This window comes from Strigops habroptila, chromosome 4 (assembly GCF_004027225.2).
Source record: "Strigops habroptila isolate Jane chromosome 4, bStrHab1.2.pri, whole genome shotgun sequence".
NCBI classification, from domain to species: domain Eukaryota; kingdom Metazoa; phylum Chordata; class Aves; order Psittaciformes; family Psittacidae; genus Strigops; species Strigops habroptila.
Genome location: NC_046358.1, coordinates 10,618,067 through 10,633,727, shown reverse-complemented (window position 1 = coordinate 10,633,727; position 15,661 = coordinate 10,618,067). Strand labels below are relative to the sequence as shown.

General features: G+C 44.8%; 1 protein-coding gene across 11 annotated transcripts in view; it reads left to right on the top strand.

Moving 5' to 3' along the window:
* KTN1 (kinectin 1) overlaps positions 1-15,661 on the top strand; it is a 79,791-nt gene that overhangs the window by 881 nt on the left and 63,249 nt on the right. The window lies entirely within an intron of this gene.

Here is a 15,661-nt window from a genome sequence, read left to right as displayed (position 1 = left end):
CCAAAATCTGCTGTACAGGAGTTCCCCGTGGGTTTCAGCCCCCAGGGTAAGGTTAGGCGTGAGCCGAATGCTGCAGCGCCCGGGTGGCCTCGCAAACTTTAATGAAGCATTGCGCTTTGCCGGTTGAAACAGCCCGGCCCATTTTGTATTCCTGTGGCCCTGCTAACCGCGCACGGGGAAACGAACTGCCTTTCCCCGTGTTCGCAAGTGATGGTTGTCAAGGGTGTTCTATTTAAGGCTGCCTGTGCCCCCAGTACTGCGCTGGTGTAGAGTGCACGCAACTGCGTTAACTCCGGAGGTGGTAGTACCCCCTGTCTGTCCTCTCTACTCACAGGTTACTGCTCCCTTGTTGGAGGCCTCCCTCTGGTGTGCAGATTATTAAGGGGGGAAGTATGGTGGTGGGGAAGACGGGGCTGCAGAGCTGTGTCTTTTGTACCCAACTACTTTGTATGAAGTATTTTAAGTAGGTGGTTATTAAGAGTAATGTAGCATAGTGTCTTTTCTGCATTAGGCAGTGCCAGATGCTACTTTCCAGTGATGTGCATGTGGGTGCTTTAGGTTTGTCGGTTTATAACCTTCCTTTTCCAAAAGCTCTGCTGAGTATTTTGAGGTCACTGTTAGCAAAACTCGAAGATTTTTTTCTTGCCGTGTTGCAGTGAGTTAAGGAAGAGCTGCTGAGCTGATACTTAGATGTAGTTCAAAAGAACAGAAAACTTTAAAATTACCTTTTTTTTGCTTGTGTTTCCATTGCTGCCTCTCTCTAACAACACACATGACATTTAGTAGATGTAACTGGCAAATTCTGTTTAATATCTCTTTTTGTATGACAAGGCAAAAATCTCTCACTGGAAAGTCTGAATTAATTGCTGCAAAAGTTAAAAGGGGATTCAGTTCCCATGTTCCACTTTCTTTCAAGTATTTTTCTTGCATGTTCTCTCGGTGGATCGCGAGTGTCCTCCTGTTTGGCTTGGGCTGGAAGCATTTCTCTGCCTTGTGGACCTCTTCCCTATAACCGCACTGTAATTTCTGTCCGCAAACAGGCTATGCAACTTGCTTTACCACATATTTTTTCTCTTGCCTCATATGCTGATGCTGCTTTCTGCATACTGTGATTAAAGTAACGTGTGTGTAACTGCAGCAGGGAAAGGTTGGGGTTTGGTTAGAAACACTAATTCTCTGTTAGAGTTATTAGCCTTTTTTGTTAGAATTTTTCTTCCATTATCCCTTATCTGTCTAGTATCGAGAAGATGCATTCTGCTCTCAGAAGTAGCAGCAGTAGGATACGTAGAACACAATTAGCTTTTAATTTGATTCTTTACCCTCATTGTCATAAACCTCCTATTACAGGTAACTAATCCTGCTAACTATTTTGGTTTTGAGACCCCTTGAAGGAAAGAGAAAGACTTGCTCAAGCCTGTGTAAAACTGTGGTGTTATTTGGTTAGCTGTGTAGCAGCTTTCATTTGCATCATCTGCTCTTGCTGTTGGAGATTAGATGGTTATGGCTGAAAAGTGTCTAATCATTGCTTGACCGTCAGTGCTATAAACCCAAGGTTAACAAAATTCCCCAGAAACTGGAATTCCCCATGAATTTTGAAGGTGATGCATATAGATTAAATATGGTTTTGTCTGAGACCCTTAAGCATAAGGACATGGGGGTTGAGGACGTGTTTTATTTTAAGCATCAAACTTGGTTGCTCCTAATCCCTTCCCCTGCTGCTGCCAAGACACCCACCTCCTGCCATTGACTTTGTGAGAGCTTCAGCTCCCAATTTTAGTTCCCTGATCATACCTCAATTACGTGCCTGAGTAAATAGTGTGAATACCCCCTGCCTCATCCTGGAGGGGTGGAGAAGACTACAGTGGCAGGAGGAGGGTAATTCTTCATTCCTGCTATCTGCTCCAAGAGCTGCAGCAGCAAGCAGGCCTCTAAGAACCCGAGAGCAGAAGAGGGCCCCTGATCAAGTTTAGTTTCCCTGTTTATAGCACCCATCCGTGCTGTGGATCCCTTTTGTAATGTAACTGCTTTAAAGGTGAGACTTGTTCAGTTTATTCTTCGCCCCATCTCTGCAAGAGAGCTGTTGGAGAGCCTCCTCTTGATCTCAGAGCAATCACTGAATTTCTATCCTCACAGTGTTTATGGCCTGTTTGTGTAGTTTGGTTTTGTTCTGGCATTGCCATTTGGTTTAAAACATTGTTTTCCCTCCCTGATGTAATTAGAGAGAGCAGTCTGATCCCCTCTTGACCACTTGTTTTGATAGGTTAAACAAGTCTAAGACTTAGAGTCTCCTCTTGTTGTTCTTTTACTTATATTCTCAGGATTTCCTTGTCAGTTAAAACCTTTTGCTTTTACCTATCAAAACCTTTTTAATATAAAGGGAATTTTATGCATCTGTGTTTAGTAATTAAGCTTCCTACTCTGTGTTGGCAAAGCAGCAGAATTGGGCTATTTTTCCAAAATGAGTAATTTTTGGGGGGTCTCTTGCTGCCCTGAGCTCTCCAACTTTCTTGACATTCCTTGGGTGATTGTTTTAGGCTAATGAGACTGGGAGTTGCTGGGCTAAATCTTACCCAGACAAATCACCGTGCATAAATGATGGAGGTGATGGATTGGAGAATTACCAGCTCATGCTCTTAGGAATCTGTTTCTATTCTCATCGTTATACAAGATGTCCAAGCAAATAAAACGCACGATACCTTTAAAAAAAAAAAAAAGTATTTATTTATGGTTTTAGAAATGTAAAAGCTTCTTCCTGTTCGCATGCCTGAATGCTACAGCTGGCTGCAGGAGAGCAGGGACTTCTGAGCTTTGAAAACTTCCTATTTCTTGCCAGAGTGGAGCCTTTAAAGTAATTTTTTTACCATGTGGACTTGTTGGTGCTTTTTCCAGTCTGATGCCTGTGGTCTCTTTTGGAGAGAGTTTGGGAACACATCTGTGCCTGCTGGTGCGGGCACTGCCTGAGGGACTTGGATTCCTGATTTTTATCCCCCCGTGCACCCCATGGTGCTTCATGGTGACTCATTTCCAATGAGTTTGAAGCGGGAGCAGCAGCCCTCGCATTGATAAACACTGTACGTTGATTTGGACTCTGCTGCTGCTTCTGATTGAAGAACTGCTCTTTAGCTGGTGGGGGGGAGAAGCAGAGTGAATCCAGGTGCTGCTCCAAGCAGGGAGGCGGTATGCAGGCATTGCAGTTCCTGTCATTCGTCTGCAAGGGTTTTTCTTCCGCTGATGTGAGAACTAAAGAAGCATCTGAGCCAGGTTCCCTGCCTTTGAACTCATCCTCTCTTGGTCACTGCCATGCCTGTGTGCAGGACTGCTGCAGTCTAATTAGATTATATTAGAATGAATAAGTGAATAAATGAGCTTATGGGGGCACTGTCAGGTCAACTCAGCCCCTAAATATAGGTATTGGGCAGGGTGCAAGCTTGGTGCAGTCTATCCATAAAGCAAAATTAAATGGAGATCTCCTGGGAATGCATAAATTCTGCCATCTTGTTGGCCTGGATGCTCCAGTGTCTTGGCATGAGAAATGCCAAAATCCACTCAAATATGAGTATTCTTCAGCTGAAGCTTGGTAGGGAGTTAGAAGGGGAAGTCGTGGCTGTGGAAACTGCAATAATCTGAGGTGCTGAAGAATGCAAGTCTCATGATCCTTCTTAATGCTTCCCATTTAACTAAAGGTGATTTTTAAGAAGTTTCTTAGGTACTGTGGAAAACAGGGAAAAAGAGAAATGGTTTATGTGGCACGTATGCACATGAAACCCTGGAAAGCTGCTTCTCTGACTTTCTAACACAAAGAATATTGTCTCCTTGCAACTATATGATGGAAAGAAATAGTTTGGGAGCTTCAAGGCTTGAATTTTGCTGTGCAATGTGTGTGGGATGGGAGGGAGAGGAGAAGGATGGGAACTTTAAGGTTTGTGGGTTAATCAGAAGTAAAATAGTTACTTGTATGCAGCTCTCCTCGTTTTCTGCAGTGTTCTTTGGTTTTGCTAGTGCTTTGTGGCTACCCTGCTTATCAAAATTCACAGCTCTAAATTCCCCATTCTTTCCAAGAAGACCTATTTAGAAGAGTAGCATTTTTTCTTTTTCAAATGAAACCTCATCTTTGCTTGTAGATCACTGAGGCTACATTATAACTCAGGGAAAGTGCCTGTAAATTAGTAATATGGGCAAGCTACTCATTTTCTTGCACTAGTAATCCCTATTATAAATAGCCTTGTCCTCTGCTATTAGTAACAGTTCCCTGCTGCTGTCTCTGTCAGGTGTGCAGGATTTTCAGTGGTAGTAAAGTATGGAAAGAAGCACTTCTTGCAGGTTTTTGCTCTTTCCTATTGTACCCCTCCCTCCTGGCTGCTGCTGCTGCCTGTGCTGCACTGTCTGGTTCTGCTCGCAGCCAGGCAATCCTGCAAATCACTGCTTCGCTTGAGAACAGCCGGTACATTGCTAACGGCTCCCCTGCTGCAGGAAACATCTTTACGCCCTTTTATGCTGTAAAGCTGAGGAAATCTAGCAAATTTTCCTCCTGATTTCCTTCAAGTTGTAGTTGAACGACGAATTGAGCCTAAGGGAGGGCGTTTTCTGTCTCAGGTGTGTTGATGTCCAGCAAAACACAAGTTGTTTTTTGGATTGCATGTATTAATTGAATAGCTCACCTTCTCAGCCTGCCTGTCTGGTGTCCAGCTTGTTGAGCATGTGTTGAATGACCCAGAGAAAATAAAGCTTGAGTTCAGAATTACATGGGTGTTGAAGGCTTTTAAAGCCTGGTATGTTTATGCCCGTGATTCATGGCACTTCCAAAAACAATCCAGCTCTTATCCTGTGGAGGGGAAGTACCTCAGTCTAGTGTTATTTTGTTTAGCTGTGTCACCTGCCAGAGCAATATAAACTGAACCTTAGTTATTTTGGGCTCCTTATTCCTTTGCTTCCAAATCCCACCGTGCAAGGCTTTCTTGTAGAAGAGATGCTGGCTTAGTTCTGCTTTGCGCTCTCCCATATGGACTGAAAATGGCAAGCAGGGTATTTTATTTCAGGGATGTGACAAATTTTAGTACATCTCGTTCTTGTCTGTGTAAAGGTGTCTTTTGTCTGCCTGCAACTGCACAGAAAGGAAGTTATTGAGTCCAGGAGATAAAAGCACTGTCTTCTCTGTGAGGGAGCAAGCTGCCTGCTCCTCGGCTTGGCAGTGCTCTGCTCCTGTCCTGCTTGTAGCAGGGCGGAGGAGAAAATGTTGATGGGAAAATGTGAGTGGACTCATAATCTATTAGCAAGTGTGTAGCTGTCAAGGAAGGTGATGACTAAGCTATTGCACAAGGTGCAGCTCTTCAGGGAGTGCACCAGGATTGGACCGGATCATGACTGACTGGTAAGAGAGCCTATAATGTCAGTCAACTGATAACTTTATTATTGCTGGTTTAATCTGACCAATGGCTATGGCTATTTTTTTTTTTTCCCTCAGCCTATTTGCTGTGGGGTTTTAAGTTTAAAAGTCCATACTTGGTGATTACAAAGGAAGAAAGTCCAGTTTATTGGAGGAAGTGAAGGGTTCCCGAGCCTCTGGTGGGGAGTGCTAGTAGCAGGAGTGTTTAAAGCCGGTGACTTGCATTTGGCTCACGTGGATGTCTCTGCTGGGTACCTGCCCTGTGCTGCTGCCAGGCTCTTGTATGGCATTGTCTATCTGCCCTTGTGTGCAGGCAAGATGGAGGCACCTTCCCATTTAACAGAAGGGAAAGCAGAGGCTGGGTGCCTGCAGTTGAAGATGCGGAGAGGTCACCAGCTGCTAATGCTGTTCTCCTGGTCAGGAGCATGCTGCCTGGGCTTTGTGCTGGCAGTTAGCTGGTGGGTGAGTGGGAAAGGGCTCTTCTGTGGCAACCAAGGCAGCTCCCACGTGTGTCTTCCTTTCAGGATCTCTGCTGCAGCAGGGGTGGGAGGCCAAGCTTGGTCCCAGAAGGCAATATTTCTTCCTGTCTCCTAAACTGGTTTGAGAGGCTGCTGTGATGATTAGCACTGCGTTGTCCACCAAGTCGTCGCTTATGTTACATGGGGTCATCCCAGCTTGGCTTTCATGTAGGCATTGCCTTTTCCTTAATGCCATGCTGTGCATGGACCTAAAATCAGGTGTGTGAAACCAACTGCAGCATCTCTTCTGCCTTTCCACATTTCAGCTCCAGGTATACCTGGGAGCAGCACCATGGCTACAGCAGATCATACCCAGTGTATCTTTCACAGGGCGTTTTCAAATCTGGGAAGTGAACAGAGTTTAGCAGTGCTGTGCCAGGAAGGGCATTTTCCCCTGGCGTTAGGCAGGAACTCTTCTGCCTCCTTTAACTTGCTGTCTTCTGGCGACACTCAGCACATCCTTCTCCTGGACCAGGCAGTGCCTGCAGTTCAGTGGAGTGCGGTGTTGGGATGCTGGCAGAAAATGGTGTTTACGGGTGAACGCTGTATCCCATGTCACACCTACTGACCTTTGCTTGTGCAAATACCTGTTGCCAGCATGTGTGGCTTCAGCTGTGATGGACTGATAAGGGACTGCTGCTTTTTCTGTTTATGGTGCCTTGTCTTGTATTTATGGTAGTGATGGAGGTCCATCAAAGATTCACTTCTCCAAGTTCAAACTCTGACCAATGAGGAGCTGTTTGCCCAAATGTTTCTTGAGAAGATGCCCTTGCCAAGCCTGTCTTAGCATGGACAATGAGAAGCATTGTCCAGAAGAGAGGCAGAGGTCTTCCAAAGCCTTGGAAACCACTAAGCTGGAGGAAGGTTTATGGAGGTTGTTTTAGGATTTTACTGGGTTCTCTGGGCTTTCTCATGGCAGCTCAGTGGGGGTACTGACAGTTCACCCTTGTTAGCTTCACCTCAGGTCACTTCCATATCTACAGCCTGTGCTGCGTTGCTGTTAGGATTGGATTGTGTGCTAGATTTAGTAAACCTCTTTACAGCTTAATGTGTGTGTATGTAAAAACAGTTTGGTTTTTTTTTAAAGTAGCTTTTAATGGGTTAGAGCCTAGTTCAAGATGCACAACAAAGCTAGGCTTTCTCTGCACATGTGGCAATACACCTGGCCAGTTGTGGGAGGAACAGGTACGCTTCTACACCTTGGTGTACTTCCACACATGGATTTGGCGAGGTGCGGAGCGCTGTGGGTGGGAGGGAGGGCTGCGGAGGCATAATTACGACTTGTGTAACCTGGTCTGCAGTCTGAGGCACGTGAAAAGCGCTAGTGAAGGGTTTGGGTTTCAGAAGTTTTAAAGGCTTGTGAAAATTCCTGGTCAGGTATTTCCGTTATAAGTCTGCCTTTTCAGTCCCCAACCCTTGATCTCCCAGTTTGTACCTTTTTTCCGTGCTGTTTGTGTGGGCAGAAGAAGAATTCTTTGGCTTCAGGTCCAGTGTACCTATTTCTAAGTACATTTCTTAATCCTCACTCCCCATTACAGGCTACTGGAGTAATAATTTAAAGTGTAACTGAAGTTGGAGGTTGGTAAGTTTAGATCTGTGTGGTTGTGGTGGAGTGTTTGTTCAGTCCTCACATGCCAAAGGAGGAGTAGATTGTGGGACAGCAAAGCAAGGGGAGTGAGAACCCAGAGAAGCATGAGAGAAATGACCTCAATTACTTTGCATTTCTGTTGCTGAGCATTTTTAGGTCTTTTTAACAACCTGGCATGTTCTTGAGTTCAGATGAGTACTGTGCTCATCAGTAAAGCTGAGTGCATTGGGGCATGTGTGCGTGCATGTGTTGAGGCCGTTTTTGGGGGAGGATTCTGGGATGTTGGGTTATTGACTTGAACTCAAAATTCTGAAAACAGTGAAATGCATATTTGAAGTCCCTTTAGGAAACTTGCAAAGTTTGGTCCTTACGGTCACAAGTGGAGGAAACCCATAGAGATGCACTTTGAACACATCTTTTGGGGGTGTTGTGTGGTGTTGTCCAACTCCCAACATTGCGCTGTATGTGTGGTTTTGCAGTGAACTGGATTGTAGAACTGGGACCAGTATGGCTAAGGAGTGTTGCAGGGTTTGCTGAGTGGCTGCTGCTGCTCAGAGGAACATTAGCAAGCCTCAGCATGGCTCATCTGGGGGCTCAAAAGCCACGTGAGGAAGCTGGTAAAAGAAAGCACCCGGGCCTTGCAGTGAAAGAGTAATTCGCGTGTGTATAAGAAGTCTGTGGAGAAACTGAAGCCTTTTCCCTGATGCGGCAGGGGAGCTTAGCCTCCTGCTCAGGGTGTTTAAATACTACCATGGAGGCTGCCAAAATACTGCGCTGGTTCCTGAGTACCGTGACCTTCTTAAGCTGCTTGTCCAGATCCTAAAGGTGGATCTGAGATTCCATGCTGAGTTGGCACTGTGTATCGTTGTTACGTGTGCGTTCCTTCAGCAGACTGAAGCACAGGATGGTTAACAAGGTGAAAAGAAACCTTATGGAGAGGAATGTGCAGTGCTACCATTTAGGAGCATGTCTCCTTGGTGTGGAAGTGGAAGGGATGGTACCTTGTGGAGCTGTGCCCAGTGAGGTCCCTGCCGTAGTGAGAGATGTTTTGGGTAGATGATGAGGTGAGCTGTTAGTGCCCCCCTTGGTGAATGGGCTACATGCAATGTCTCAAATGGGATTGGAGAGGGACCTTAATGCTTCACCTGTCTCAGTGGGGAAATGACCACAGTTAAGCAGCAATTTCTTAAACTTCATGTTGTGCTTTTAAATTGAGTTAAAAGTTCCAGCTCATAATGCAATCTATACTTCAGAATACGCTGGGGTAGCTTGTATGGTGCCAGTGCTGTAGGGATTTGCTTCTAAAGCCTCTTTCGTTCACTAACCATTTTGAAACTTTAAGAGTATCAACAGCACCATGTCCTACAGCGTAAGGGATCTGGATATAGAAGTGGTATCTTTATGCTTGCATGATAACATGCTTTAGGGTAAGTGTTGAAGAACAGCTTTGCTATGGAGCAGTCAAACTTGCTCATATCTGCTGTGGAGGTCTTGGTGACAGGAGTCTGTTTAGACTTCATCAGGTACAAGTTTGTGCTGGAGCAGAAAGTCAAAGTATCAGTGTTGCAGGAAACTTATCATTGGCAGAAGCTTCTGTGGTTCAAGTTCAGTCCTGAATGTACCTCTGCGTATTCCCTGTGTTTGAAGGTTTTGTAAATACAGCACAAACAACATTTTAATCTGGCAAATGATTTTAAATTTAGTTCACAGTTGAAATAAAATCCAACCCTCTTTTGCAGGTATCATTTCTAATGTGACTGTGCATACAAATGCATTGGTTGCTGCTAGCAAAAGAGTAGTAGATGCCTCTTGTATCAGTTAAACGTGTTCCCTGCAGTCCTAGGGCTCTGGTTCATCTCTAAGGTGGTGAGTGTGGTGAGTAGGAGTCTGCTGCTGCTGTATTGCCAGCTGAAATAAAACACAGCACCCGTGCTCTGTACAGAGGCTGCAGATTCACCATTACAGCACTGAGCACCTCGTTGGATTGATGGTTGAGAGGTTTCTGACTTGCAGTCAAAATGCATTCATAGCCTGTTCCTACCCATTTGTTTCTACGCCAGCATTGTCCTCTGGCTTGAACTCCACCCTGCAAGGTAAGAGCCGGAGGAAGCTGATCTGTGGGTATGGCCCCTGTTTGCTTGGGTGTAGTTCAGAGCAGCATAGTTGTACATGCTCAGAGGGAAGCAAGTGTGGCAAGTAATGCTAGCTCAGGCCTGGCTCTTTGGGTTTTCTGATGGCTTTGTGTCTTTCTGAGCCACAGCTGTGTTTTACTGTATTAAAAGCAAAAATAGGCACGCTGATGCAGCGCTTGCCCAGCTGTGTAGACTGAAGAGGAGGCAATTCCAGGCTGGGGAGGCTCGTAGTACTCATATTTCCTAAGTCCTAGTTTGGTAGTTGTGCTGTGCATGCTGATGATAACTCTATTTGTGATGCCTCTGTCAACTTACAGGAACTTTGACTTCTGTATGTTGAGTCTACATTCCTTCTATAGTCTAGCCTAAACTGAAGTTGCCCTTTTAAAATCTTGAGAACTAACTGCATACTCCTGAGTTTTAAACTCTTGGCATATTTGAAAATTTATTACCACTCTGAACTTTGATTATTTAACTGATGGATACTTTTTCCACCTTTTTTTTTTTTCCCTGACTATACTGTATGTGGTGAGAAGGGAGAAAAATTTTGCCTGTTGATTTCATCTCCCTTTCCAGCTAAAGGATTATCAAGATTTAGCCTGATAATGGGGCAAAGCAGTCTTATTTCAAATGCTGCTTTCTGATGCTCTCATTTAGCAAGGTCTGTGCCACACTTACAGTAATTTCAGTGCAGCAATCACACTTTCTTCTCTTTAGAGAAAACTGAAATCACTCAACTGCTTAGACATAATGTGTGCAGTAAATAATATCTTAAACTTCAGGTAGTTAGAAGAAACCACATGAAAGCATCTAGATCTGATATGATTCACAATCACTAAAGAGTTTTGATTTTCCTCTGTGAATTAACAACTGTCCTTTAACTTGCAGCCTGTTTCCAAGGCAGGTCAATCTCATCTTCCTCTAAGAATTCAAATAAATGGGAGCATCCGTCTGCTGTTGGCTTCTCCTTTTGTCCACTATGGTTTAACAATGGGATCGTTGAGTCACCGAGAGGTTAACGAAGCACTTTTTTGTCAGTGGTCCAATCTCTTTGTATAGTTATGTTTAACAGGACACTGAACAGAAATAATGGGAAAATCTTGTTGGTGGAATGACCAGGGTTGTCATTTTGCAATATCAGGGTAAAGACCTGCTTAAGCTTCAGGCTTCTAGCTGTGTACTGGGTGGCTGATTACAAATCCCTCTGCAAGAACATTAAAGATTAGTTTCTCTGTATCTTTTGCATTCAACAGTGTTGGAACGAGGGGATCTGAATGATTGCAGTTGGTTCAGCAGCAGTTTCCCATGTAGTATTTAAAGTGATTTTGTTACGAGGAGTCTTTTGGGGTTTGGCATTAGAAAGAATGAATTGTAGCCCTTAATTATGAAGTGCAGGAACAATTGCAGCTGGACAGACAGGCAGCAGTCCAGCTCCTGTCTTACTGAGTGAGCAATGCTTTTGTGCTGTGCCATCCCACGGCACAAATGCCCATAGTGGGCTGTTGCTGGGTTGATTGGGTTTGATCTCTTTTAGGAATAGGTTTGAAAGCTCTAATTTTGGGATTATCACAGTAGTCCTTCAGGCTTCTGCCCTGTTGGATGAGTGAATTTGTTACTGTGGCTGCCCCAAAGAGCTTCCCATGGAGGCAGCTGGCAGGGGGAGCGCAGGATTAAAAACCAGCAATTATATCCAGTTGTACTGGGATATTGGTGGCTTGACTGCGTAGGTGCAGTGGCAAAGTAATTGCAAGGAAAGACTTGAAGGTGTAGTGTTTTGCTGGCGGTGTGGCCCCTTTGCATGTACAGGCGATGCAGAGCTTTGAGGAGTTGGGGGGAATTCAGCTTCGGAAGGTGTGGGATGGGGTTGTGCTCTGTTGTACGTGGGTGAGCTGTGACTTGCAGGATGCCACATGGCTCAGGGACACGTTTCTCTTCCTCTGTCTTACAGCAGCCTTCCAATATCTGAAGGGGGCCTACAAGGATGCTGGAGAGGGACTCTGTATCTGGGACTGTAGTGATAAGACAAGGGGGAATGGGTTCAAACTAAATCAGGGGAAGTTCAGGTTAGGTATAAGGAAGAAGTTCTTTACTGTGAGGGTGGTGAGGCACTGGAACAGGTTGCCCAGAGAAGTGGTAAATGCTCTGTTCCTGGTAAATGCTGTATTCAAGGCCAGGTCGGACAGAGCCTTGGGTGACGTGCTCTAGGGTGAGGTGTCCCTGCCCATGACGGGGGAGTTGGAACTAGGTGATCTGAAGGTCCTTTCCAACCCTAACTATTCTATGATTCTGTCCTTTGCTTGGCAGACCTGGGTGACAGTGGGACTTGTGGGAGTGCCTGCCAGTGGGGCAGTGCTCCAAGAAGCTCTCGCCTTTTACCTCCGGAGCACCTCTCCAGGCTGTGTTTCTCCTACAATTCAAGTCAAAGTGCACCTATTATTACAGAGGCGTTGCTGTTTGCCCCAGCTGTTTCTCCTTTCTAGGTGTGTCATTAAGCAAAGGCATCGTCAGCCAACTCGCAAAGCACATGTGCAGTGGAAGATACAGAACTCCTCTTCTACACACAGCTTTGCTTCCCTCCCTGCTTCCAGGAGCTGCTGAGCCTCCGTGGCGGCTGGTGCACACATGCCAGTACCTTCTCCTATTGGGAATGTTAAAAATACCCACTACAATTTTCCCTTTCCACATACCAAAATATATTAATGTGCTGCTGCTTTGATTAGTCATTTCCTCTTCCTTTGTTCCTTTCGCAACAGGGTAGAGGACTGCGGGTGCGTACTTCAGTAAAATCTGGTATGGTTAAGGAGTCTGAAGCTAGATTCTCCTGGGTTAGTACCTGGTTTTGGCAGAATTCTGTTCTCATCTGTTAAAATACACATTTAAAAATAAGTCTGGATAAAGTAACTTTTATAATGTTCATACTAAGAATAACCAGATTTATTTTTGTAGGGGAAAGAAATTCTAATGTGAATGAGGCTAATACTCCTACTTCCATGAATGTAATATATTCTCACAGGAACACTTTGGTCGATACATTGCTATAGGAAAATTACCAAATTTTCTTGCTTATCTTGAAGTTTCTTGTCTTCCTCCTGTGCCCTCACCTCCGTGCACACATGCTCTTCCCTCCCCAGGTTCCTGCAAGACCTTGTTCAACGTGGGTGGAAGCTTGCTGAAAGCATCAGCATGACACTGTTAGGCTGTACATGGCTTTACATGGCTCAGTTGTAGCATAATTTTGTCAGTCTCTGCACCATCGTGGTGTGGTACAAAGGTTAATGAATTCAGCTATAAGGACCTGCTTAAACATTGTTCCGAGTGACTTGTGAACCTTTCAAGGCCGGCTATTTTTTGCTTCTCCATTGCTGCCGCTGTTTTGGCAAGACATTTGGAGAAAAGCTTTAGCACCAGGTGGTGTGGAGACCCACAGAACAAGTAAGAGATTTAAAACTTTCTTGTGTGTCTGGAGAAATTCAAATGAGTAGGCTAAAATGTCATCTGACAAATATCGTTAAGGACAAAGTTGAGTAGAAATTTGGAGAATCGAGCAATAAATTAAGATGGACCATTTCATAGCTACATGCAGACTTCAGAAGTGTCTCCCTAAACAAGATGCCATCCTTTTTAGCAGTCTGTCATGGTTTTCCTGTTGTTCTGGTGCTGAGGACATCCACTTTGCCCTGCATTCAAAGCGGAGGGATGGGTTGTGCCTGCCTGGGGAGGTGAGGTCTGCGTGGCACTGCAGCTTCTGCCAGGCTGCCTGAGGAAAGGTGAATGATGTTGGAGCTGTGTGAGGCTTGCAGGGAGGTAATTACCTGCATAGCCAGATAGTACACTTGGGTCTTTTCCTTGACTATTTGCAGCTCTTGTATATAAAAACCTGTGGGTTTTTTTTAATGAGCATTAAGCTCCCAGTACTCAGATGCTATTCATACTTGCACAGAAATCTGCTAAAGCAAAAATAAAAAAAGCAGGACCGAAGGCTTCTTCTTTTGCTTGTCTCGTTTTACATATGTATTTTAAAATATAAACAAGAATACATAATACAAGAATGTATATTTAGATAGTTAAATATGCTATATACAGTGGGAAAGGGAAAAGGTTTCATTCCAGCTGTTTTTTCTTTGCAGATTGCTGTGAAAGTATGAGAGGAATTTGAGTACAGAGAAGCTACTGCTCATACCTGCTTTCCTCTCTCCTTCCATTTGCAGAGACTGAATTGGATTTAAGGAGATGAAAGGGCTGTAGAAGCCCCAGATTTTTCAAGAGATGATCTTAAAAGTTTTTTTACTTGGAATTCGGGCCTCTGCCTTATTTGTGACCAGAGGGGAGTCACCTGTGTAATTGCTGTGTGTGCTATAGAGCTTGTTTTAATCAAATGGAAGTAATAGAGCATGGCAAGGGTAGGTGCAGACGTCTCAGAATAAATACACTTATGCTAGTGCAACTTACTGCTGTGTCAGAAAAGGATTAAGCTGTGTTGGAGTAAGATAGCCTGATAGCTGAAACCCTTCACCTGGCCTTGTTTTGGCAGCGCCAGCTTTGGAAGTAACACTGCATGTGGGTGTGTCAGCAGATGGAGCCAGTGAAAGGATGTGCAAGCAGCTGTGCTGGTATATGCAAAAGCCCTGTGCCTTCGGAAAAGGGTGCCGTGCTAGCTGAAAGAGGCATGGCAAAACCATGAGCAAACCCAGCCAGGCTGTGTGGCTCTTGGCATTGGAGCTACTATATAGTATCTGCCCCTGGCTGCAGGGGATGGTAGAGACTTTCTGTGGATCAGAGGTGAAGATTATACTGTGAATATGTATTTATACAGTAGACCACAACAGATGTCAAAAGGCCTTTATTGAGGTGCATAGTGGCTTTAAACTTGTGTAAGTGGCTTTTGTGTGTGGTAAACCCAAGCTGCTGTAGACTGTCACATCAACTTGGCTTGTACAAACCTTTGCTAACTTTCCAGACAGCTAATTGGCATAACAAAACAGGCATGTCTTGATTCTTCCCTCCCAATCTGGTGCTGGGCGCAAACAGATTTCAGGTGTGGTTGTGTGTCTTTAATGCTTGTCTGGCTGACCTGAGAGTCGAGGCTTAAATCTGTACCTGGCTCCTGCTGCTGGATGGGTTCGTGTTGCAGGAGACTCCATGATGTTCAAGAACTATGCAGTGTGGAACTGCTGCTCAGATTGGTGTTATAAACTCGGCTTTGGCTAGATTTGTCTCTTATTTTTAGTATGTAACCCTGCATTAATATGGCCATGGCAAAACCCCAAGTTCTAGCATTGCCTGCAAAGCTAGAACTAATGAATTAATGTTGGGTTTGTTGCGATGTGGTGGTCCTTGGGCAAACCTGCAAAAGCTGTGCATTGCAATGCAGCTGTGCAACCCTGGGGTGAGAAACTGAAGGGTGGTTTTTTTTAATCCAGTTATGTTCAGACTATTAGAAATGTAAACTTAATTCTTTTCTAAAACATGGCTAAAAGGTACAGCTGCTTTGCTGTCTGGGTTTGCTAGCTCTGTCTACATGGCTGCTTTGGAGAAGTGAGATGTGACTGCTGCCTGGCTACAGAGGCAGTGTTTCTCTGGGCGGCTGTACTCGCATCTTGACTTGCCTTACCATCAGCAGAGTTGTTTGTGCTGGTGCCTTTGTATGGCTACTTGTGCTGTCTTTTTTGCTGTTGAGCTATGCCTTCTGATGTAGTGCACACCATGAAAAGTTAATAGATGAAATGGGGGATCTTCTGGTTGTTAGGTGTGATTGACCTTGGCTCCTATTGCTGCCCGCTTGGGATGTGAGCAGAGCTGCAAGCTGAGAAAATCAGTGTCTGTGTTCACCTTTTAGTTCAGATTTTGCCTCTTGTTAGTCTTTTATGAGAAAATGCAGTGAGCTTTTTTCCCTTTGTATTTTGAGAAGGACCATTTCCCATTTCCCCACGCACAGAAGTGCATGGTGATTGAAAAGCAAACATCAGATCTGTCTCTGGAGAGCAGAGAACGGGGAAATGCTTACCCAAAAGACCGTGAGCTTGCTGTTTGGCTGTTTAAA